General features: G+C 41.5%; 1 protein-coding gene across 10 annotated transcripts in view; it reads left to right on the top strand.

Moving 5' to 3' along the window:
• Positions 1–25,367, top strand: part of LDB2 (LIM domain binding 2) — a 389,066-nt gene that overhangs the window by 74,672 nt on the left and 289,027 nt on the right. The gene's annotated exons all lie outside the window — the stretch shown is intronic.

Consider the following 25,367-nt stretch of genomic DNA (forward strand, 5'->3'; position numbering starts at 1 on the left):
CTCCAGACTCCTCTTTCACAATTTCAATATTTAATTTTTTCCCTGGGCTGGCTGAGTGGCAAGCATGCTGCCAGGGGCTGGGGGTGGGGGTGGGGGACTCATCTGCCTGTAAGTTGGGACTTTGTGTTGAAGTGTCTTATTGTAGGTGTGTCAAAGTCTCCTGAGGAAGTAGAAGTCTCTGGGCATTGAGTTTTCTCTGCAGAGTACAAGCACTCAGAGGAGTCATGCCTCAGAGGTGTTGGGGGGAATAGCTTTGGTAGGTATTTAGATTGAAGATTGGCTTTTAACTCAGGGAAAGGATTTGATTAAGTTTGTATGATAAAATAAAACACGCTTGCTTTGGATTGTCTTCGGAGCCATAGAGAATTCCTGATGTTTAATGTATTGAATAGGGCTAACAAGATGTGACCTGCTTTCTGATTGACTAACTGCTGGACAAGAGCTTGTGTGTGTGTGTGTGTGTGTGTGTGTGAGTGTATTTTTTTTAAGCCCGGCTGTCTTTATCACTGCCGTTTCTTTATATGTTAATGCACCATAGATGTTATATATAATTGCTGGCACTGTGATTCTTTATAGAAGCCAGAAGCTCCTGTACAGTGTAAACTCTTGTGCTTAGAGTGTTGAAATCTTGGCAGTAAACAGAAGTGTGTGTGTGTGTGTGTGTGTGCCTGTGTGTGTGTGTGTTGTGTGCATGCCTGTGGTATGTTGCTTTATATGTGTGTGTTGCAGCTTGTATCTTCTATTCCAACCTTGGTAACAATGTGTTGGAATCTTGAGTCCCTGTGGAAGGTATCAGTGGCAGGCAGATCCTGCTTTCAGAACTTTGAGGGTTGAGATATCTTACAGTTGAGGCACCAAGTAACTGCAATAAAACTTTGACTAAAAAAGATTATCACAAAGAATCAATAAAAAGTTAAAAATTAAAAATTTTTAAAAGCTCTTTTCTAAGTAAGGCTAATAATAATAATAATAATAATAATAATAATAATAACAATAGACCATAGGTTGTGATACCTTAATTCTTGAACACGGGACTGAAAGATAACTTGTGTCCAGCTCGTGTGTTAGAAAGTTGCTGAGGCTTTGTGAAGGGTGTCTTCCCACCCTCCTGCTGAGTGAATCTGGGCAGCTATTTTTGGATTCTGGGTGCCTCTGAACCCTTTCGAAGGCCTGGGCAGCTGGCTTTGAGCTAGGAGATCTCCCACCCACCCTGGTCCCCTGTATAAATCCCTAAGATGGAATAGATTCCCCACTGTTTCGTGTTTGAGATGTTTGGAAAGTGACCTGTTAGTAGTATGCTTTTCCAAAATGACACATTAATCTTTCCTGAAAGTTAAACACAAGAACTTCCAACTTTTAGCTTACAGGCTGTGACTTTGAAAGATTTTGCTCTGACTAGAGCTGAAGATGTGGGAGAGGCAAGCTTGCTTTGACAAATCTCTGAGTTTTTAACTTGTCCTGCCAACAAAGTACTGCAAGCTATTTTTCAATGTGTTCTGGAACTAACCTCCATCCATGTACTCTCTGATTAAGTCATTTTAAAGTAATTATCTACATAATTACAATGACACCTTTGTCTCATGGCAAGAAATTTGTTTTCATAGTATATGAAAAATACCACAATCATTAATTGCATCTAATATATATATATATACATTGAATATTAAAAATTGATAATGATTAGAGAAAAATAACTTTGAATAAAAAGTTACAGGTAGATGGACCAATGCTGGATTTTTTTTTAATAATGCAGTTGTCCTGTAGCCCAAATAGGAATTGGTTTCAGGTATGATATACTGCAAGACTGACCTATCTGTTCAGACACAAAATTAAAGAGACTGTTGAGCCATCTCTTTTAGTATTTAGTCAATGCACACAACCATCAGTGTCTTCTCTCTCTCTCTCTCTCTCTCTCTCTCACTGTCTCTTGCTTCTCACTCTTATACGCATGGTATAGTATTGTTTTATTAGCTCCTGATTTTCTCCCCCTTCTCCTCTTTGGAACATGTACTCAGTTAAGAAGAAATTACATCAAGTAATTCTAATGACCTCTCTTAAAAACAACAACAACAACAACAACACACAACCCAAAAGCCAACAATAACAACAACAACAACAACACACACACACACACACATACAAACAAAAAACACACAGGAAATTAGCCAATCCAGAACCATGACATCGCTCATTCCCCTTGTGTGACTGACTCTCAGGATATTCACCCATGGAAATTTTTTGAGTGAAGTCGATGTTCTTCAGACACTAGGTGGTATTGGTTTAACCAGCACTGGGTTGGGAGTTTAGTTCTTTTCCAAGCTTCTTCCTGCCAATCACTAACCAGTGAGCTTGGAGTCTGAATTTTCTCACCTGCAAGTTGCCTTCCATCTCCTTTGAATTTAAAAACTCAAAATGGCCTGCCTTAATATGACAAAGTATTAAGAAACAGAGTAAGGACTACAGACTTTATGTTCTGTGGGTGGTATTTAGTTCAGACTTTCAAATGGCAGTGAAAGGATCAGCTATTCCTGGAGAGAACTTGAAAGCCTGGGTCCTGTCAGGCTTGGTACCGCTGGCGCCAGTAGAGCGAGCGATTCCTGGACTAAGTAGGTCTTCGATTAACATGTGCTAACCAGCAAACCTGGGCTTCCTGGCGATAAAGGATAAAGGAGGAAGGGTAGAGGGGATGCCTGAGCTTTGCCATTGAAATCCCAATGACAGCTCTGCATCTGTGAAGAGCCTGCTATCCCCTTCCCCCAGGAGCTAAACCTGCTGTGTCTGTGGGGCGACTGCCCCTCAAGAGTCTCACCTCACACCCCCTACCTTTGTTTTATTATCATGAGGCTCCCAACTCTTCATGAGGAAAAGCAAAAGTTTAAGAGACCAGGACCTAACTTCTTTGGAAAGGAATATGAGACACTAAAAACTAAACAACACGTATCCATACCCATTTTAATTGCCAGCGCATTTAAATAAAGTAAAATCTAAGCAATAAGGCCTCTTTACAACATTAACCCCTTAGTAGATTTGGGTAAATTTGTGAAGTCCATGCCCCACCCCCACCCTACACCCTGCACCCACCAAGCTGCCTCACTTTAAAATGAAATTAAAAGAAACTGAGATAAGTGTCACTGTTTTCATGGGCAGTGGGGGAGGGGTTACGTTCCCCATTTAGCATTACTACTATAAATTGACCCCCATGTCTCCCAAAACCCATTTATTTGAATGATTACACTCTACACATTTCTTTTGGAGGAATACGACTACACAGTTATATAGTTTAATTTAACATGGCACAGAGATTCCAATCAGATAGACCATAGAAATATCTTCTAGAGACTTCAGAATTTGTTCTGTGAAAAGCTACAACAAAAACAAAACCAGCCTGAGATCTGCACAGTGAAAGGAAAGCATAGGTGTGCTGTCTGAGAATCCTAGTGAAAATGAATTTGAGTAAAAAGATGGACTAGCGCTGGATTATTGTAGAATTTAAGTCAGTTCATCAAACCGACTCACACAATTCTTTGTTACTGTAGATAAGTTTACAAGGTCTTGTTCCTTTAATGCCAATGGCCAAAACTGTTTCCGTTCCAAAAAGGATGTTTTGAACTCTATTTTTTTTTAATGTTGTCACTGCGCTAATTTTACTAAAATGACATAAAACACCAGTAACCTGTGATATCCTTATGTTTTGAATTTTTCTTTTCTTTTTTTAAAATCAACATTATACATCCTATTGCAAATGAGAAAACTGTGACTACAATGGAAAGCAGTCTACAGGAGGATTTTATTATAATTATAGTGTTTAGTTTTACATGATTTACTAGGAAGGCTTCAAAATGTTTGAAGACCTTGAAATTTAAATCTCCCAATTTTTTCACCCTTCCTCAGCTCAATTCTAAAACCCCCTAGGGATGGGTGAGAGGGGAGGGGGCGTGTTTGGCCCTCTTTTATTTCAACTACGTTTGTATATGCTCAGCCATAGGGTTCCAGCCCTTAGCACCATGTTTATTCACGCAAAAACTCAATACCCTCGATGATTCCAATAGAACCTGCTCACAACATTAGCCACTTTGGATAGATAGAAAAAGAAGAAAAGTGTTTTGTGATACTTGGGTCACCTCTCTCCCCTAGGAATTCAAAAGGGAACATTTCCCAGTACCCTGAGCTACATTATATGAAAATTTTTTCAACGTTCAGTAAAAAAGAGGACTGCGGTTTTCTGAAGGGGCTTGGGAAGGGGTGGGGGAGGGGCTGGTATTAGTAAGAGCAGCTATGTTGAAAATGCTAAGTGAAACCAACAGTTAAGTTTTTAAAGTGGGAACTTCCAAACTCCTTGTTTTTCAAGCCGCCTACACGGCCTCCGAAAGCAAACTGAGTGCAGAGCCTCTTCTCCTGGGGTCCCCCCACTCTACCTCGTTTTCTTATTATGGGAACTGGTTTTAATTAAAAATTGCGGCAATCCAACAATTCGTAGGAAGCCAAGAAGAAGAAGAAGAAGAAAAATATCTTTCAACTCCCATTCAACACAGATTTTTATCAGGTGAAATCAAACACATTGATGAAGTCGGATTTAAAAGTGATGCAGATTTTTGAGTACTTACTTTTTCTGTTTGTGTTTCAGAAAGGAATTAATTTAAATTGTGTGGAGAATTCTGCCATGAGTCTCCTTTTATTGCAACCATCCCCATTAACTTATTTTTTTCAGAAGGAAAACAGAGCCCTTCTTTTGGGAGTAAGCAAACAAAACATAAAACAAACAACCATAAACACCCCCTTTGTAAGTGGCTAAGAACTGCATTCGTGGACTTTGAAATGTAGATTGAGCTGGTAGGCTTCAAAATAACCAGTGATCAAAATACAATCTTTTGGAATTATCAAAATACACTGTTGCCCTAACTACTATGTGCCCCTCCTATATCATGGCTATGGAGTGTTGTTTTCTTTTTCATTTATTTGAGCCTAGAGTTATTTTTTTTTCTTTGACTGTAAATTCTGGCAGCATCCATCAGAGCATAGGCAAATCTTAATACTTCCTATGCAGCTATTTCATCAAAAGTTTCCTACTTCAGGCAGCGACAGGATCAGGCTCTGGGAACAAAGCAGCCTGAGACCTTGGGTATCCTTTAGAAGCCTGTGACTGGGTGGTGAGAGGAGATTCATGGTGAGGCACCATGGTGCGTCTGCAGGGGTGAATCTTGAGTGTCAAGGGGCAGGGAAGGTCATCCTGAAAAGTAGGCAGAGTGACTATTACTATCATTTGTGCTGTGTTTACTCCGTTGGGGACAGCCCCCATGTGTGACCTGCCTTATCTCTGATTAGTAGTAAACTGGGAACAATACATGTTTAAATCATTTGTCTTAGGGCACCCATGTGACTGCCACTCAGCTTCAGAGTTGGTCCTTTCTGCCATAGCACCTCTAGAAGTAAGATCTACCAGCAGGGGTCTTGTTGCACCTGTACAAACCTTTTAACGCAAATTCATTTGTCCCACGATGTGTTAACTTTCTGAGCTTAGGGTGTAGCTGCCACATATAACATACATGACTCTTATGTGAACTGGTATAGAAGAGGATTTTTTGGAGACAGTTTCTCTGTGTAGCCATGGCTGTCCTGGAATTCGATTTGTAGACTAGGGTAGCCTCTGACTCATGAATGCTGGTACCAAAGGTGTGTACCACCACTGTCTAGCAAAACAATATTCTAAGAAACCATCTGAAAGGCCAAGAATGGGCCAAGAATGAACCCTTTCTGGGTTATTGGAAAAGACCTTCAATCCTGTGCCCTGTAGAAAAATATTTGATAAGTTCACTTCATCAGAAGGGTCTCCGAAACTGTATACTATTATACGTGGACGTCTGGTAGTTTTATTTATTTATTATTTATTTAATTTAGTTTAAAACATATCTACTTTTCACTCCAGTGATTGCCCATTAATGCTGATATTTGGATTGTTTCATTTTGTTTGTCCGTTGTGTTTTGGGAGACAATGCTTAATGTATAGCTCGGGGAGTCCTGCTACTCATTATGCAGCCATCGCTTGACCTTGAACTTGGGTCAGCTTTCCTGGTTCAGCTTCCTGAGTGCCAAGGTTACAGGCATGCCCCTCACCAGGCCTCACTCTGGGTTAGTGTAAACAATAGCAGGATGAGTAAAGCCAGGATCTCAGCTTTGATGGTTTCTCAGTTGGCAAGAAGAGCCATTATAAGTATTAGAAGATTAAATTGAAGTTCAAATTTGGCATGGCATGGGCTTCCTGGCAGATAATCAATTCAGAATAGGAGACGAGTAGGAGGGGAGACAGCGCCTATGTTTGAGTTTCTCCTTATCCTATGGAATCCATCCCCAAACTGCTAATCTCTGTAGTGCTTTGCGGGAGAAGCAGTTTCCTTGCCAAATCTGCAGCCCACTCTGGCTACCTATGAGGCCACTGTCTTCATAGTAGGTGCCTGTCTCTGATTAGCAATAAGATGAATCTCCTTCTTTGATCCTCTGCTGTGTCTGGTATATGTGCAAACTGGTTCTCCCTTAAGAGATAAGGAAAAGAGGCCCAGACTGCTGAAGTCCTCACAGAAACATCCAGGGGTCTGGAGGGGCTGTACTTCCTGACTACCCACATTCATATCCACAGATAGAGCCCTGTTCAGGCTGTGCACATCCTGCTTGTCCACACCCTGTTAGGGGATCTGCTGCTACAGCCTTGCGTTTACATCAGCCTGGCCACGTTCCATCAGCCTCCTTTGCGGTTCAGCCTTTAAATTAGAAAGAGAAAAAGCATGGGATTAGAGGGCCCCTTCTTGTCCAACTAATGTTAGGGTTCGGTGCTCATGTTTTGTGGAGTCAGGTGGCCTGTGCTTCCTGATCCCACTCCATTTTACAATCTCTTTTTTTATAGAAGGCCCAGGTGGTATTTTTGGAGCTCCCTCTCCCCAAGAAAATGCTTCTAGAGATTACTCAAGCTTTAAGACCGACCTACTCATTCTTTTCCTTGCCCAGAGGGACTGCTCTTGGGTCTTTTAATTTGCCCAGTTGCTCAGTGCCTCATGTCATCGTGTCATCCTTTGCCCTTTGTTGGGGACCAGGCCAACAGCTTCCTGTAGAATAACGCATATCACTAAGAAGACACCTAATTTGCACTTGAATTTGCTGATGAACTACCCTTCTTAAAACGGATCAATTTCATAGCTCAGGCAAACAAATATACAAACAGGGAGGATAAAAATCTTAGCACATAGGATCTTCCCTGATGACCAACTTAAAGGTCCCCTTCTCACAGAGGTATTCCTTAATCTCCCTCAAGCTGGGGCCATTCTGGTCACTCTTTCTCTCATAGGATTCTTGGAATCTTTCTAAGCTCATATTTGCTGCTACTGGTGCTTGGTGCTGCTTTTGCTCCTGGCTCCTTCTTCCTCTCTTATTCTTCACCATCATCTTCATAGTTTTATTAATACTTTGGGAATTTCATTCAATGCATTTTGAGCATAGTCAACTCCCACTCTCTTCTTAACTCCTCCTAAACCCACTTCTTCATCCTCTCCCGACTCCTATTCCCACACTAAAAAACAAGCAAACAAACAAACAAACAGCAGCAACAAAGCAAAACACCACATCAAATTTGTGCTGGCTTTGTTCTCCTGGATATGAGGTTATCCAATGGACTGGTCCAGTTCCTGGGATGCTGGCTTCTCTGTGTCTATGAGGGCAGGGACGAAGTTGTCCTATCTAATTGTGTTACCCACCCACACAGAAGGTGAATGACATGTTGGGGAAAGAAATTAGATTATTTTGCTACTGTTTATGGTGACATGGCATTTGCCCATAATTTTACATAATATATAGTTGCTTACAGTACCAGCTGGAGCCTATCAGCCAGGGAGACATGGCTGCCTGTAGACTATGATGCTCTGAGAACAGTGATCCACCCCTGAGAGCCTGGGTGATGTGAATCTGTTGTGAATCTCTGACTTCTGATTAAAAATATTGTTGGTGAGCCTAGAGGTCTTATTTGATATCTCCCTGGCTTTCTGACTTTCTTCCAGTCTCCTCTTCTTCCCTCTTTGTTCTCTCCTTCTCACCCTCTTCCTCTCTTCCCTCTTCTCTTCCTATTCCTTTCCCCCCTCTTCTCTTTTCTGGCTCTCTTCCTCCCTCTGGATCTACTTTAGGCCCATAGAGATTGTATTTCCCAGATCACTTTGCATCTGTAGAACTTTCTCCTAGGGCCATCAAAGACCTTACCTCAAGTAATTTTTACAACAAAAAATATGGAAAAATCACATCAGTTTCTGGTGCTGTGGTCTCTAATGACACTGTATCTACTAACAAACAATACAATGTATCTTTAGGAGGGCTGCTTACTCCAATCAGATTGGTGTTTAGCATTTGTGATGTGAGCAACTTCTAGAAAGGAGAGCATGAATAGGTTGTTACTATTTATTCTGTTATTATTGTTGTTATTATTATTATTATTATTATTATTATTATTATTATTATTATCATTATCATTTTTATTATTATTACTATTATTCTGCCACCAGGCCCTTTCTGATTTATTGGAAAAGAGAGCTCTCAATATCAATAATGCTTCAGTGAAACAAATTTAAGCCTTGTACCTGTCTTCCACTTGCAACTTTTCTAAACCTTGGTTTCTTAGACTGACTTTTGCACTGTGGATGGCAGATGCTCGTAACATGGCTGGTATGAGGTACGTGATAAGTGGAGCTATGGCAGTTGCAGTGACGTACCTGTTCTCTGCTCTTTCAGAAAGTTAAGTGTTAGGAGCAGCACAAAACTCTGGTTGGTATCCTCACCTGACTTCATGAACAGAGCTTCATGTGACATTTCCCAGGTGTGTGCTTTTGGTGCCCTCCAGGCTTGTGATTTTTCCCTTAGCACTTTTTCCTGCTGCCTAGTAGTGATGTCACGGTTACCACACACTGCCACATGGAAGATGATGGCTGGGTAAAATGCCCATGTCTCCTCCAAGCCCCAGGTCATGATTATCCCTTAGAATACCCATGGCAAAGTATTGAATGTTGACGAATATGTGAGACCATGTGCACTCCATCCCATGGGGAAAATAATGTGGCTGGGGTTTACGCCATCTAAGAACTCCGTGGAGGCAGCTTAACGTTCAAATGACTCTCTTCACTACTGCCTATGCAAGGCTGTAGATGAAGCGATGTCAAGAGAGGGCTGGGGCGCACAGCTCTGCTGGCCTTGACTGACCATTTCTTCTGAGAAGGAACACCTCTCAATCTGTAGCCTGTGCTGGTTACTCCAGATGAGATGGGTCAGCACTAGGAAGCCAGAAGCACCCCTCCCCATCCTGTGTGTCTAGACTGATAATAGCCTTTCCAGCAAAACATTATGGTACCTTACAGTTTAGTCCTTCACACAGTAAAGACTCACCATGATGCATGTGTTCTGTGCAGTCTTTCTCCAGACAGAGGGATCAGGTTTACTAAATTCATGACACCTGCTTTCTTTTATACGACAGCAGGGTGCTGTTCTGTCACCCAAATTTCACAATGGACTCTCCTCAATTGTTTGTAGTGAAGGTGAAGTATATCTCACAATACTTTGTTCACCAGGCACTTGTGATTTTTATTACGAGTTCTGTGTCAATAAACATCTCCTATCAACCTCTCTGGAGATATAGATTGCATAGTTAGAATCTACCAAATTATCTGTAGATCTCTCTCTCCCTCCCACCCACCTCCCTCCCTCCCTCCCTCCCTCCCTCCCTCCCTCCCTCCCTCCTTCCTTCCTTCCCTTCTGCTTCCCCCTCTCGTACAGTGCTTGTTAAATTTTGTTTCTCAATGTAGGTCGCTTCTTAGGACTCACGAGGATTGTGGCGCTATACTGAAAAGTTGTGTAGACAAGCAAAAGCTAAACCAATAAACCAGGCAGACCATTCGGCAGTTCACACAAAATAGTCTCCCTTCTTATGCCTTGTGGTTTTAACCATGATTAACCTGCAGTTGGCTCCGATTTCTTTCTGAGAACTGGAATGAAGCAATTGTGCATATTACTTACTTTCAAGGGCCCTGATACGATGCAAGCTGTCTCTTTTGAGTTAGCAAGCCCTCAGATTTCCAAGCTGGAATAGATGTCATAGGTTGCCCACCCAAAGCTCATGATTCTGAAGCACAGAGTCTAGACCCAGGTAGAGTTTCCCCTGACAGTGAGGAGGTCAACTCAGAAGCGATTACCGGTTTTGCAGGATCTAGTCCTTGAAACTAGAAGTGGCCTGCACTGAGCCTCTAACTAGCTCCCAGTGTGTCCTGGGGCCTCACAGAAATCTGTACATTCCAAGCTTCTTTTCTTTCTTTTTAGTTTTCAGACACTTGAAAAGTGGTTTGTTCAGTAAGATGAGGTCATTGATGCTGAAAACATGTACAAATAAATCACTGTTTTAATCTAAGGTTATTTTCTTTGCCAATTTATTTTAAAAGCCATTGCTTGGACTTTCATATATGCACTTTTAGATTTTAAAAGCACACAATACATTGTCAAAGTAAAGTATTTGTAAAATTCAACTACGATAAGATGGTATATATATACCCTCTTTGGCTTTAATATGCAAAGATCGGTGTTAACAATTTGGTTTTTGGGTTTAAAGCAGCCATTCATATTGATACATATACAGAAAACTTTACTTTCTTAGAAACACATTTGAGTATTCTTTTCTTTTTAACTTTTGTATTAGATGTTTTATTGTATATATACAGATACACTAGTACCACATGCTTATGAGGTGAAAGGACAGCTGGAAGCAGCTAGCTTCTAGTATCGTGTGGGTCCTGGGGATCGAATCAGGTCGCCAAGTTTGCTGTCAAGCATCTTTACCACTGAGCCATTTCACAGGCCATGAGCATCTTTTCAAATCCAGCTCTTCTAAACTGAAATAATGAACATTTTACTTTGTCCTTTAAACTTCTTAAGATGTAATTCTAGTTGTCTGAATTATTCAGGCTTCTGTTTATTATGTTTTTATAATTAAAAACACAGGCATAAATGTGCACATACACATAAATTATTTGGTCCCTTTTACTGTAGTTTGTACTCAATTAGTTCAATATTCATGGCAATCAGCCTTCTCCCTCAGCAATATGGAGGCATGCAAGTGTAAAGGAATTAGTTGAATGTGTGATTTCCAGTACCATTTAATGCTCATCAGAAACCCTGAACCCAGAGGTTTGGTCCTTTTTAAGACTGACTTTCACTCCTCATTTGGGGGCAGATGCTATTTTTCCTCTACTTTGCTTTCTTTTGTATTATTTCTAAGTGAGGAAACAGATAACCTAACACGAAAGTCTGTAAATCAAAAAGACTTTTGCACGATTCACTGGGGAAGAGGGAACAGATATTATTGTTAAGAATCAGTGTTGATCTAGAACTGGGTAGTCTGGGTGCAGTGGGTTAATTTATCATTCTGTTTGAAGGACATCTTTTTGATTCAAGGAGAAAGAGTTGCCTCCAAATTGGGCTATGTCATGAGGTGTCTGCAGTGCTATTTCATTGTTCTCACAGGATCGAAGGAATCCTTGGGGTCAGGTCTTAGCTTATTCAAGCCCGTATATTCCTCCCCACAGCAATTGATATTGGCTGTGTCCAATGCTAACCTTTTTTAAAAGGCACATTTCACGGAGGCTCCCATTTCGTAATTAGTTTCTGTTTTTATGTAGGCAATATGCACGCTATAAAGTAGCCTCATGCTCTGTGTATCTTTGACAAGGAAACGGTCAGTTGTATCACACCAACTCTGGCATTTGCATTAAGTAACTTACTTCTTGACACCATGCAAGTTTATTTCTTTGCTCAGTAGTTGCACAGCCTTAGGTGAGTCAATGACACCCCTCTCTGTCTTTCTTGTTCTTATGGGTAATAGGTGGTGATAGCAGTACTTTGCCTCAGGATAATGAAGACTCTCTGAGATGATTTTTGCAAAGTATTTATCACAACTCTTGTTTCATACGTACATTAACTATAGCTGTGGTTTTTGGGTTGATCAACGTGCTACATCTTCTGTGTACGATGTTCCTGGTCCAGAGATGGAGAGGACAGTATTCCTGTCTCATAGGAATTTAATGAAGATATAACAACTGTTTTTGAGAAGGATGTGTGATGGGAATTTGCCAGTTCAGAAAGGATGTTTAAAGGTGTGTTGTAGGTAGAAGAAACAGGAGACGCAAGGAAATCGAGCTTTGAAAGGTGATGTTATGTTCAAAGAGTGGGGCTTTATGCATGGTTAGGACCCAGGGTGTGTGTGTCTGTGTGTGTGTGTGTGTGTGTGTGTGTGTGTGTGTGTGTGTGTGAGAGAGAGAGAGACAGAGAGAGAGAGAGAGAGAGACAGAGAGAGAGAGAGACAGAGAGACAGAGAGAGAGAGAGACAGAAAGGGAGAGAGAGACAGAGGGAGACAGAGGGAGACAGAGGGAGACAGAGACAGAGAGTGTTTGTCTCTGTGGGGTAAGGTTGTTGAAAGCGGTAAGAAATGAATCTGGGTAGAAAGTGAAGGACAGAGTGTGGACTGTTTGGCATACACATGTAAGGTTGTTGCTGGTCTTTACACCTTACAGATGATCACATGGGCTTCTGTATGGTAGATGTAAGCAGAGCCCAGGCACAATGATTTATTTCCCTCCTCTGTGACTTGGTTTCCCCTTCTGTAAAAGGGTACACCAGTCATCTCTATTCCACAGGGTTGTTTTTAGGAAATTTCAGGAGAAAAGCCCTTTTGGTTCTTCAGCCAAACCCTGGCACATAATATGAATTCAGTCAGTCCTGGCTTCTGTGTTGGACAAAGAGGATAAATGGAGGTGTGTGTGTGGGGGGGGGGTCCAGAGAGAAACGCTTTGCTGGGCCCTCACTCAAGGTCAGTGTGGTTCCTCGTAGAAAAAGTACTGATGTCTGTCTTGTCTCTTCAGAGGAAAGGTTTGTTGGATGGAGAGATGCACAAAAGAGAAATTATACACACTCGCTGGCTGGCTGTGCTATTTTTAGACTTGTGTGTCTGAGGCAAAGGATACATTTTCATGTTTTTTTAAGATGCAAAATTACTGTTTGCCAAGGTTATATAATTTGTCCAGTGATGCATTGTCTTTGTGTACCACTGAGGTCCCCACTGTGGGGCTGGGAACTTCCATCAGCTGTTTTGGAGAATGGGTCCAGGCTCTCCAGTCCTGTTTCTTCTCCCTCTCTCAGTAGAATGGGGACCTTCAGAGAGAAGGCAGCAGGATTTGACATGGCTTCTGGGGACCCTTTCTCAGCTGGCAGCCAGAGTGATGCAAGGGTCTTTTGGTGGTGTGACACTGAGTCAAGCGAGAAGAGAGATGTAGCAAGTTGAGCCGTGCCACTGTCAGGGGACGAACTTGACCGTCTGAGACTCAGGTGGTAAAATATAAAAGCCAATACATTCCCGTGAGAAGAATATCCCTAGTACTGCATGGAACAATGCAGCCAGATGACCAAGCTCAGAGGAGATCTGGGTGGCGTCTACTCCCCTCCCTATAGGATCTTCCTTGTAAATTGCAGGCTTGTAGCTTTTGGCTCACTTGGCGATTGTTCGTCTGGAATCTTTCTCATCTCTTCCTCTGTTTCTTAAACTAAACTGGTAGCCTTGGAGAAGTCTTTCCCTTTCCTGTTCCTGTTTCCTTCTCTGATCTTTCTGGATTAGTCCTGATAGAAACTCGAAGGTCCTCTCTTCCGCCCCATAGAACACGGTAGCACGGAGGTGGACTGTTGGTGTCTGTTTCAAATCCTTTACATTAAATGTGACATCACGGTCCACAGTGTGGAGCCTCCTCACCTGTTTTTTTCCCACCTTCTTGGGTGAGAGAATATTGCTGAGTCATGGTATGTGGAAGCTTGCTTGTCTGCTCAAACTGGCTGGTGCCTGAGGATCACATGTAAACCATGCACCATGCATCATGCACCGTGCTTCATGCATTAGAACCTGCACCTGGAGTGAGGCCCAGAGATTGTTTTGTTTTGTTTTCTGTCATCACGAAAGCAGTGCAAATGCACGGTGTTCTGCAGTTAAGAGTTCAAAGGTGCTTAGGACCTTGTGATTTTTCAGAGAGGTTAATGTAAGTCTGAACCAGGACTAGGAAATAAGCTTAAGCAGTGTTAGTTTATTCTGCAAAGACTGTTAATGCCTGTTGGCTAAGTGCATTAAACTGCTTTGAAATGATCTCTTGTGTGTACTGTTTTAGACACTGCTTGCTGGGAGGGTGATTTAAACCGATTTTTCCCTGGACTCAAAACTTTACATCTATCTGTTGAGAAAAATACTGTAGTTTGATGCAAATAAACATGGAAATATACTTTGTTATATTTCCAGGCGTTTGTCTGAAAGGAAAATATGTCAAGGCATTTATAGTTAGCAACTGAAATCTCAAGCTTAATTCCCTCCATTGTTTATCATGAGCTCAACTCCATATAATATTACTCATTCTCTGGAGACTTCCTTGAAGGGTTACCAGATACTTTGGGTATAATGAGAGGATGGGGGAGGTGGGGAAAGAATGGATGGGGAATGATTTCTAGTCCCAGTTCTACATATCCTGTGATTTTCTTTTCTTTTCTTTTTCTTTCTTTCTTTCTTTCTTTTTTTTTTTTTTTATGGAGGCAGGAAAAAGGCAGAGAAGAAAGGACTCTGCTGTTAGTTTTATTATGGCTTTGGTTTTAAAACCATTTAAGAAGTAGCATTCACAGTGGCACCCTGCAGTGTCTGGGATTGAACTACACTGGCTTATTCATTCATCAGTAGCTGCTGTGTTTTCTTTATTACGTGCTCAAGGATGAAGGAGCACAGGGAAGGCCTGTCCTCAGGATGCTCCCAGCCTAGCAGGGAAGACAAGCTGCTAGGCATCTAGCTATGGGAAGGGGCCACAGGTGTGATGGCCACAAGGGGTTTGCTGAGAGCAGCAAGAATAAGCATTGAGTAAGGATTAGACGACTGAGGCACACTCAAAAACACACTCATCTGAAACCCCTTGTCATGTCATGAGTTGTAATCTAAATATGTGTGTGTTTGATCTGGGGCATCATTTGCTTGTTGATGATGCTGTGCATCTGGTGACGTTTAGAAGAATGGAGCTCCCTGAGCAGCTACAAAGGGAGACAGGAGCAGGAAGCATCAATGTGGTGATCACGACTATAACCAGATTCCTTAACTCAATGGAATCTAAACCTGGAGTGAGGGAGAGGAGGAAAAGCGCTGTTCCTCTAAGCCCACTTCAAAGCTATGCTCTCTCAAAAATTAATCCTTTTTAATTTCCTGGCCATGAGAAATTGTCTGTGAATAGGCAGAAAATTTAATCCTTGACAAGGTGTTGGCCATAGCCCATAATTTTGGGAGGCTTCCACGTTATTACATAGTGAATTAAAAAAAAATTCAAATTCTTCTCCTTTACCTATGGTGCATAGGGAGAGGATACTGAGAGAACTTTAGAAAAAAGTAGGTTGTCCGAAGCTTTGAGTGGCTAAGAATCCATAAAACTAAGGCAGGGGACTAGCTGAGGACAAGACAGGGACAATGATTTTGTTGTTGTTGTTGTTGTTGTTGTTGTTGTTGTTGTTGTTGTTCTTCTTCTTCTTCTTCTTCTTCTTCTTCTTCTTCTTGGATTTTTGTTTATTTGTTTTTCAAGACAGGGTATCTCTGTGTATCCCTGGCTGTCCTGGAACTCACTATGTAGTCCAAGCTGGCCTCCAACTCGGAGGCCCACCTGCCTCTGCATCTTGAGTGCTATAATTAAAGGCGTGCGCCACCGTGGCTTGCCTGAGTTGAGTACTGGTCGTGTACCCCAGTGGTGTTGTATCACTGATCTCATTGAACCATATGCCTCTGATGATCCTTACCTCCCAGACCATAAAATCAAGACTAGTAGAGACGGTGCCATCACCCCAGGGTTTCTGAGCCAGCAGGAACTCCTTTATGGCTTGGACCAGACTACCCAAGTCCAGAGAAGAACCTTAATGGCTCAATTCTACAACCTTCAGGACAATACTGCCTTCATAAATGAAGAAATTGTGGCCTGAAGCAATCTCATGTTTCTCAAGGGCCCCATACTACATTAGGAGCACACCAAATATACATTGTGAGGTCATGCCCCTTTGTATTTCTTGAGCTCAAGGACCGTTCCTGTGTCATTAACATAGAATCTATGGCTAGGGGCAAAAAACAAAATCTAGAATATTCCAGACAGAATAATGAATACCAGAGGAGAGGCAGGCTCTGGCATGTAAACACAGTCAGTGGGAACTCAGTACTGTCCTCAATGCAAGCCGACTCAATGTCTGTCTTTCATGAAAGACATACAGAGACGTGTGTAGTTCTGTGAAGGGCTCTGTGAATGGGAACCATCAGCCTTTCTGTGTGCAGGAATTGCTGCTACTTGGTCTCCTATTCTTCCTAGCCAGCTCTAGCCCCTTTGGCTTCTTAGAAAGTTCTGGATTTCAGCCTGTTTCTCCTATCTCCTTGACCTGCTGCCTTTTGCAGTATAGAGACTATCCAGTGGATCCAGTGGTGCAGAGGATTGTTTATTCTTTAATTTAGTAACCCAGTAACCTAGCACCTGACATCTAATTGATGTTCATTACATTTTGATTGAAATCATGAAGGTTTTTAATGGTGGTGGCATCTTTCATCACTAGAATTTAGTGCATGTAGGAGGAACTCTGATCCTGTGCCATAGAGGATGCTGGAAATGGTTCTAGAGGGATTATAGGAGTCAGAATTGCTGGGAAGAAAAGTGTGCTGGCCAGAGGGAACAGAAAGTTGAGTTGCCACTGGACACCCAGGTCTGGTACACATTTAGTGGTGTTTGGTTGGCCTGTGTACATGAGAGTCTTCTACATACATGAAGATTCCTTTATGCTTGAAGGTGTGGCTGCCATGGTACCCCATGCCTGGGCTCTGTTTATCTAGTTTTCTGCTTTTAGAACAACATGTATGACATGAAGAGAGTCTTAGTCTGAGGTTAGGAGGACCCTTTGTATTTAGACCTTTGGTTGGGTTCTGAAAGCCAACAGTCAGAAACATGTGGGGTCAGCTCCTTGCCTCTTGGTGGGGTAGCAAAGGCCAAAGAGGAAGGGGTTAGGGTCCTGTAGGCTTTGAACTTTTTCAAACCTACTTTATTTGGGATTTTTAATGCTTATATCCCCCTTTCAACCCCAATCAAAACTGTGTTTATATCCACCACAGGGTCCCATGATTTCATTCAAAGGTACATGCCCAATGACTTAAAACCCTCTCTCTATGGCCCATGTCCTCAAGGCTCTATCTCCAAATTGCATCCTCCTGGGGCCAAACTTTTAATACATGGGAGTTCAGGGACAGTTGCATTTGAACTTTTGCCTATATTATGTTCAGAGATTGCCGTGTGAGTGGGACTTTGCAGGTGTTTGCATGGCTCCATGTTTCTGGAAAGATTCCCTTCTCTTTACTGAGAGTCTTAGTGATCAATTGGATACACATTCAGAAAAAGTTTGGAAGCTGATGGGTCACATGACTGTAGGGTGGCTGGCTGGAGAGCCCAAGCGTGGGGCACCGTGGCAGCAGCACCTTTAAAAATACTCTTCACATCTTCAGACTGCTTTGTACAGAGGCCAGCCAAACACCACTAAACCTGTCCCAGACCTGTATGTCTAGTGACATCTTACGACTTTGTTCACTCCAGCTAGCATGCTTTCCTTCCTAACAAAACTAATAAACCTTTTCCAGATGTGAAGTTTCAGCTGAAGTTAAAGAACAAATGAGGGCTGGTAGGATGGTACAGTGGGTAAAGCCCTTTTCATGTAAGCCTTGTGACCTGGGGGTCAGCCTCTAGAACCCACATGAAAAGCCAAAATCACTGACATGCATCTGCAATCCCAGTAGCTCTTGGTGGGACAGGAGGAAGAGACAGGGGAATTGCCTGGCTGCTCCGTGGCCAGCTGCTCTAGGGAATACAGCAGGAAAGAGACATAGAGGGAAAGAAATTGTGCCTCAACAAGAGGGAGGAGAGAATGACAGCAAAAAATTGTCTTCTGGCCTCCAAGAGCTTGTACACACACACACACATGTACACACACACACATTAACCAAATAAACATAGTTTTGAAAAAGAAAAAATAAGACTTAAGCAGACAAATGTGACATAAGGTGTCAAAGTGTCATTCTGAAAGAGAAGTGATAAGTATTAAGGTCCTGTGACAGAAGACCCAGCCATCTCTAGTTCAGACCCAAAGGTCACAAGCAGGAAGCAAAGTGATGCTGAAGATACAGTTGATATCAGGTCATGTTTGACCAGATAGATGCTAGTATGGGTACAGATTATAATTGTTTTTGAATCTCTAAGGTATGGATATGTGCCTTCCTTTTGCTGGAGGGTTGAGGGAAGGTTCACAATTGGAATACTATTTTGTACATGTTTCTCTGGCTGCTGAATAAATAATTGTTCAGCGGGATTTAAAAGCAGATGAAAGAAGTGAAGAGAAGGATGTTATCTTGTCTAGGTAGGGATGAGAGCAAACTTGGTATGCAATGGATTGGCCATTGGGGTGTTGGGTAGTGTGAATTCTAGCATTGCTGGAATAAGAAAGGGAGATGTTTTCTAGGTTTCATCACCATCTGTTCTGTCAGCAGTATGTGCCTGTGATTTCAAGCTCCAGGCAGTCTTTGGTTTACTGATGTGCATGTCACCTACTTCCCAGAATCAGCTTGAAATGGCCATAGCATCAGAAGGCCCACCAACTCTTAAACCCCTGGAGCCTCTCTGCCTCTGCTGAGCTGCCTGATAAATTGTTCTCCATCGTCTTGCTCACCCTTGTTCCTACTTAGTTTTACCTTAGACACCATCTCTTTCACTAACCAATTTGTTCAACATCTTTTCTTCTTCTTGTTGTTGTTGTTTAGTAAAGCAAAGATAAAGTGTTTATTTTCTTTGCTATTTTTTTGTCTCATTATTTCTCCTGAGATTTTGGTGGTCCGAATCTCTAGTACCTCTTGTTCTTGAAGAGCTCTCACAATTTTCTTAAGGCTACTGCCACTTCGCCAGCTTGTCTTGCTTTTCTCTAGAAGTCTTAAGTGTGGCATTAGAGTTTTCTTTTATCTGCTATCTTCATCTTCAGATATAATAGTGGACACTTTACTGCTCCAAGATTGCTACGCACTGTCTGGCACAATGAACAGACTTAACCAATGTTGGATAAATCTTTCCCTCTTATTGGATGCACAGGCTTTCATGCCAATCACTTAGAATGCTCTTATACATGCTTTCTTTTTCTATATCCTTGTGTCTATGTTTAGGGTTATTTGAACCTAAGAGACTCACAACCATTGATTTCTTTTGGGATCTATGATGCTGATGTGCATTTTTATCGTTGTCTGTCAGGAAGCTCTTAATGATATAGTTACTTTTAAGTTGATGGATGAGGGCTCAGCAAGTAAAGGTGCTGGTTACTAAACCTGATGAACTGAGTCTGATTCCTGAAACACATGTTGTAGAAGGAGAGAATTGATTCCCACAAGTAGTCTTCTGACTTCCACAAGTGTGTTGGAGCATGTGCACCCATTCTCCACAGGAAAAAAGAACTTAAAAACATCTACAACTAATATTTGCAGATGACTTCAAATGGCTTGCACAGTTTCTGTATCTCAATAAGCCAGGAGTAGAAAGGGGGTTTATAGTAGTTAGAGAGTCTGTGTTTATCTCATGCCCAGGGACTGTGCTAGATTCTAAAAGTACAAGGACAGCTGGAGCTGGGAATGAGAATGAGGAAGATGTTAGTTTGCAAGGAGCTACCTGGAACTCCTGCCCAAAGCCAAATGATCACCCTGGGTTGGAAGTAGTTTTGAAAGCATGGCATTGTGCTTTCTCTCAGCCATGTCTGGCCTGTTTCTCTCACCAGGTTGATGAGAAATCTGAAGGTAGACAATGGAGTTGCACTAATTCTGCATTGAGAAACAGTCACTGACTCAATGGCTGAAAAAGTTGATACAATGGATGGAACACTGGTTTAGTGAAAGGTGCTTTCTGAAGATCAATGGAAATCATTGTTTCTGGAAACAGTCTATTGTTTTCTGATTATCATTGGTTAGATCAGTCTAATTCTGTTCCCTCTAATATACCTAGAGATTTGTGATGAAATTAGCTATGCAAATTGAGTTCTTAAGAAAAGCTCTACAAACCTGTATGTTATATTTATAAACTTTAGATTGTACTAAAGTCAGCAAATGTCACAGAATTAAAATCAGTAAATGCAAAAGTGGAGGTTTCCATAGCAACTGTAACTAGCCCATATTGCATGTAAAATGTAATGTACATTAGGATTTATATTTAATCGTCGATTAGTAGGGAAAAAAATCCCATATAGAACAGGTGCAATATGGATTTGTTTGTGTGGCTATAGCAACATTTTATCTTTTACACTTTAGGGTTCATCTGCCAAAACTCCAGTGTCTATTCAAAGTTTAGGCTTTTTAAAAGAAAGATGAAGTAGAAAAACATTCGAGAGTATTAGGGTAGAAGTGTATGCCCCCAGACTCTGTGCAGCACAACACCACTGCCATGTAAGTTAACAGTCACCTTGGTGACTGTTTCAGGAAAGAAACAGATCCATATACTAATTGTTCATGAAATTCACACTTAGGGTACTTAAGAACAATGTCAGTGGGGCCACAGTATCTTTATCCAAACTTTCAGTCCATCTAAAATGATCTGGGGACTCTGAGTTGGTTGTGGAAGGACACATGGAAATATGACAAGATTGGAGTCCTACGTGTAGGTCAGATCCCCAGCCCACCAACATTTTCCTCTGGTGTCTCTGTTGAGGCTTTGTGGCTTGTGTTGATGTGCCTGTTGCCTGAGGCTGAACGATCTAAGAACCAACCCTGTCTTCTTGAATCATATGGGACAAAAAGGAGGGTGCTGAACACATTGTAGGTATAACCCTCTCTGAGGGGACAGGTGCCATTAAAGTGGTATATACTACTTTCTTGGGTCAAGCATCATCTCCAATCATTAAGCTCTGACTTTGACTTGTCAGGGCTGGAAAGGCAGTCCTTGGCAGTGTGCTGGCTCCTTAGACGCACCCCTTCCCTCTGGTGCAGGGTTCTGAGTCATCCACAGCAATACTGTTCTTCCTCCTCCAGATCAGTCCATATCAGATGACTGCGTATAAAGCCTCTGCAAGGGAACATAACTCTCTTTTATAAAATTGGAAGAGATTCTGCTAGTGACTAAACATATGACTCATGCAAAAAACATGGTTGACTTAAAAAATAATAATTTAAAGTAAAATCAACCCTAAGTTCTTTTTTTTCTCATCACACACTTTAATACTATTTGGTATTACTTGGGTTTGCTCTAAACTCTCTGAGTCAGAAAGGCTGCAGGAAGCTCTCTGCTTAATATCTAGTAACCATGGCAATTAAAATTGGTCTGATGTCAATCAGTTAATTTTTATATACTGTTAGGAATAAAATTACATTATCTGGTTATACATAGATCAACATGCTGGAGGCCAGAAGCTACGTACTGATCACTACCCCTTAATGGGACCGTATTTAGTGATTTCTCGGTGTTAAATCTTTCCCATGTCACCTTCAGCTGTTTTTCTAGGCTGCCCTTTCCAGTGGCCATTTCTTGGAAACTTTAAATGTACTTGCTTTATGGTCCGTACTTCCATTTGGTTATTTTTGCCTGTCTGGCAGCCATGGTGGTCTCTCCCACCAGCTCGTACTCTGATGTTCCTGTCATCTTTTCTTACCACATAGGATTTTTGCTTTACACTCTGAAAGCACCATTTTAGACTTAGCTAGAAACATTTTTCATCTAAGTCATTCTCATGCATTCATACGCATGCCTATAAATAGAACAAGTAGCCTAAACACCCCCAAGATTTATCATATACAAAATTATCTTTTGACTCAGGTTTACCCAGAATTTTCCAAGCAGTATAACCTGTGCACCATCACAAGCATTGATGAGATACTATTTTTCAAGACATCTATGGTTGCTTCTGGGCTATGAGCAGGTCCTGCATTATGCAGTCCTTGGTTAATATTCAATTCCATCTTCAGCAACGTAATGTATCTTGCTGGATGCTCATTTTCCCTGACTCCTAACCTTAACTGTTTGATTCTGAGATGTCAAAGAGTGATCCATCTCTGCCTCCCTCTTTCTCCCAAGCCACTTACCTACTCCCCTTAGGCAAATTACCATGCTTTGGTTTTTAACATTTGTGTATGCATAATGGCCATGATGCCTTGGTAGAAAAGGTGAATCAAAATGCGGTTGTAAGGGAAACTTTTAGGTATTGGATTAATATTGGGGAGAGCATATCTTAGAAGTAGTAAAATTATACATAGGCATTTTGCAGAACTCTGCTGTCTCGTCACCTTTCATTCCTAAAATGTATTCTAAGCATTTTTACTAAGTGTGATTTAAAATGTGACTTTAAAGTCTAAACACCCTTCAGCACACATATGTATGTATGTATATATATATATACATATATAATGATATGTATAATCAATACCTTTTTGTCTTGTGATATAATTTCATTATACATTTTTTTTTTTTTTTTTTGGTAAAAGATCTTGGTTTTTACATGGCTCTGCCTGGGTCATGAAAGTTAATGGTTTAAGATGAAGTTCTCGCTGCTAATAACTGTCAAAAGCAAAAAGTCCCCCAAGTTTTTTATTTAATGAACATTGTTCATATTTAATGTGTCTGTACTAAAGAATCCATAGCTAGGAATAGATATTGGTTGTTATTACTTCATAAGCGTAGTAATCCAAGATGTCTGCATCAAAAGATTACACATTGGTTCTTCCAGTGTTATAAAAAAATAAAGATTAAAAATTAAAACTGTTGTGAAGAAAAGGAGAGGTCAGGGACTAAAGCCAGGATGGTTCTGATTTTAAACAATGGGGTCAGAGATGCCCTCTTTGGCTACATGGTGTAAAGTTGAGAAGGGTCACCTCTAATGTCCTGGCAGATAACAACAACAACAACAAGATACATTAATATGCATATTTAAGTTTACTGTATGGATTTTACTGATAACAAAATGCAAATTACAGTTTAGGAATAATAATAGAATGTATGGTACTTGGTACTTTTTTTTTTTTTTTTTTTTTTGCTTTGTTTTTGGAGACAGAGTTTTTCTGTGTAGCCTTGGCTGTCCTGCATTCACTTTGTCAACCAGACTGGCCTTGAACTCACAGAGATTCCCCCTGCCTCTGCCTTCCTGAGTGCTGGGATTACAGGTGTGTACTACTACGGTAGTCTTTATCAAATGTGTTATGTAGTCAGGTAATTCTCCTCACTTGCTTTCATTGATTTTTTTTTTTTTTTTTTTTTTTTTTTTTTGCTTAACTTCAGCAGCCAAAGCCAAATCCTAATTTTAATTGATTAATAAGCATAGATCTGACAGGAATACCAGCTAATAGTTTCTCTTACATTAATGAGCAAGGGAGAAAGAGCTAAAGCTGCAGAGGTGAATTTCTTAAGCCCATTCATTCATCAATGACAAAAGTTACTGCTATTCTGCAGTGGGTTATAGTGCCAGAAGAGTGTTCTGTCAAGTCTTCTGCTCTTCACAATGGAATGGCTCATGATACCGTGCATTTGTTCTACTTAATCTGAGCTATTAACACTTTCCATTACACATTCTTTAAAATCAGCAAGGCCAGATCTAAGCAACAAATAGCACAGGGGGCATCTTGATTTCTGATGGAGTTACAGCCCTACAAATGTATCTCCAGTTGCACTATACTGGAAAGAGAGAACACGTGGAACGTGCCCCAACTTCTTCACACAACAATGTGGCCAGCCTCATGATACACTGAATGGCGCTCTGCTTCATCTAGTGGTCTCGAGGCTGACCTGAAACTGCGTCTCACTGCACCATGTGCATCACAAGAACATGAGAGTGTATACCACAAGCCTGTGAGATCTGAATTCCAGTTTTCTCAAATGCGTAACTGTTTTCAAACCATCACAAAGCTGTAACATCCTAAGTCAAGACTTCACTGGGGAACTTTCTCTATCCCTATTTTGCCCAGCTCAAGCTGTCAACTTGATTTCACAGAATGTGACCTTGGGAAAGAGATGTACACGATTGTAGAGCGTTCCAAGTATATGTGCAGTAAACCCTACCAACATACCTGGGGAACTTTGACTGCTTACTAACTTTGTTCTCAATAGAATTTGTTAGTTGGCAACTGCCTCAGAAAATGTCCTAAAGTTTAACAGAGAGAGAGCTGATGGGAAAGAATTCCACCTCAGTACAGCAGGCAGACAGTCAAGGGGAGAGGCTACCAGCACAGGACATTGTCAAGGCCTCAGGTGGGGCTGCACAGAGTCAGTGGACTCAGGGTGGGGGGCGCAAGGGGGTGCTGGCAGATAATGAACAGTCTCTGCATGTGATGCAGTGGTAGCTTGGAGGGAGTCAGGACAAATCTAGATGAGGTCACCCGCAATTCTCCTGTGCTCCTCTCATCAGAGTTGTTGAGCCCCTAATCAGTTTTCTTGCCTTCTTGAGCATCACTTTTCTCTAAGATGTGGAAGTTGGACAGATGTGATGCTTAAAGTTCCAATTTTGACAATCTTTGTGTCGTGGATGCAAAGGGTTCAGCTGCCTGAGGACTCTGTCTCCATGGCTAGCCTACACTTTTCTCATGTTTCCTTCACACTGGAAAGATAGGGGTCCCTCTTTAAGATGTGCTGAGTTCACTGAGTCTTTGGTACCTCCTAGCTTCATCTCTCAGTTGAGTGGTCCTCCTCTGCCAGGCATGGATGCAAAACTCAACAAAAGCCATCGTTATCAGAAACATCCATTATTCTAGTGGTTAAACATTCAGGCCCTCACCCTGGCTTGTGCTTGATTTCAGGACAGCCATTTCTCAGCAAAGTCACCGAGTGAGCATGAGTTGGTTTCTTCGTCTTGAAACACGATGTGATAGATAGTAACAAAACTTGCCCAGGTATTCTTGGAATCTGATGAATAAATATTCCTGGAATAGTGGTTAAAAGTACCACCACACCTGTGATTCCCTTTTCTCTTAGACCACACTCCTTTCTGAAGAAGGTTTTCAGTTTGTTTGTTTTTGTGTTTGTGTTTTGGTTTGGTTTGGTTTGGCTTTTCAAGACAGGGTTTCTCTGTGTAATAGCCTTGGCTGTCCTGGAACTCTTTTTGTAGACCAGCCTAGCCTGAAACTCACAGAGATCCACCTGCCTCTGTCTCCCAATTGCTGGGTTTAAAGGCATGCACCACCATGCCCTGCCTGAAGAAGGTTTTTTGGTTTTGCTTTGTTGTTTTGCGCTCTCTCTCTCTCTCTCTCTCTCTCTCTCTCTCTCTCTCTCTCTCTCTCTGT

This window comes from Acomys minous (assembly GCF_964271855.1).
Source record: "Acomys minous genome assembly, chromosome: 10".
Classification (NCBI taxonomy): domain Eukaryota; kingdom Metazoa; phylum Chordata; class Mammalia; order Rodentia; family Muridae; genus Acomys; species Acomys minous.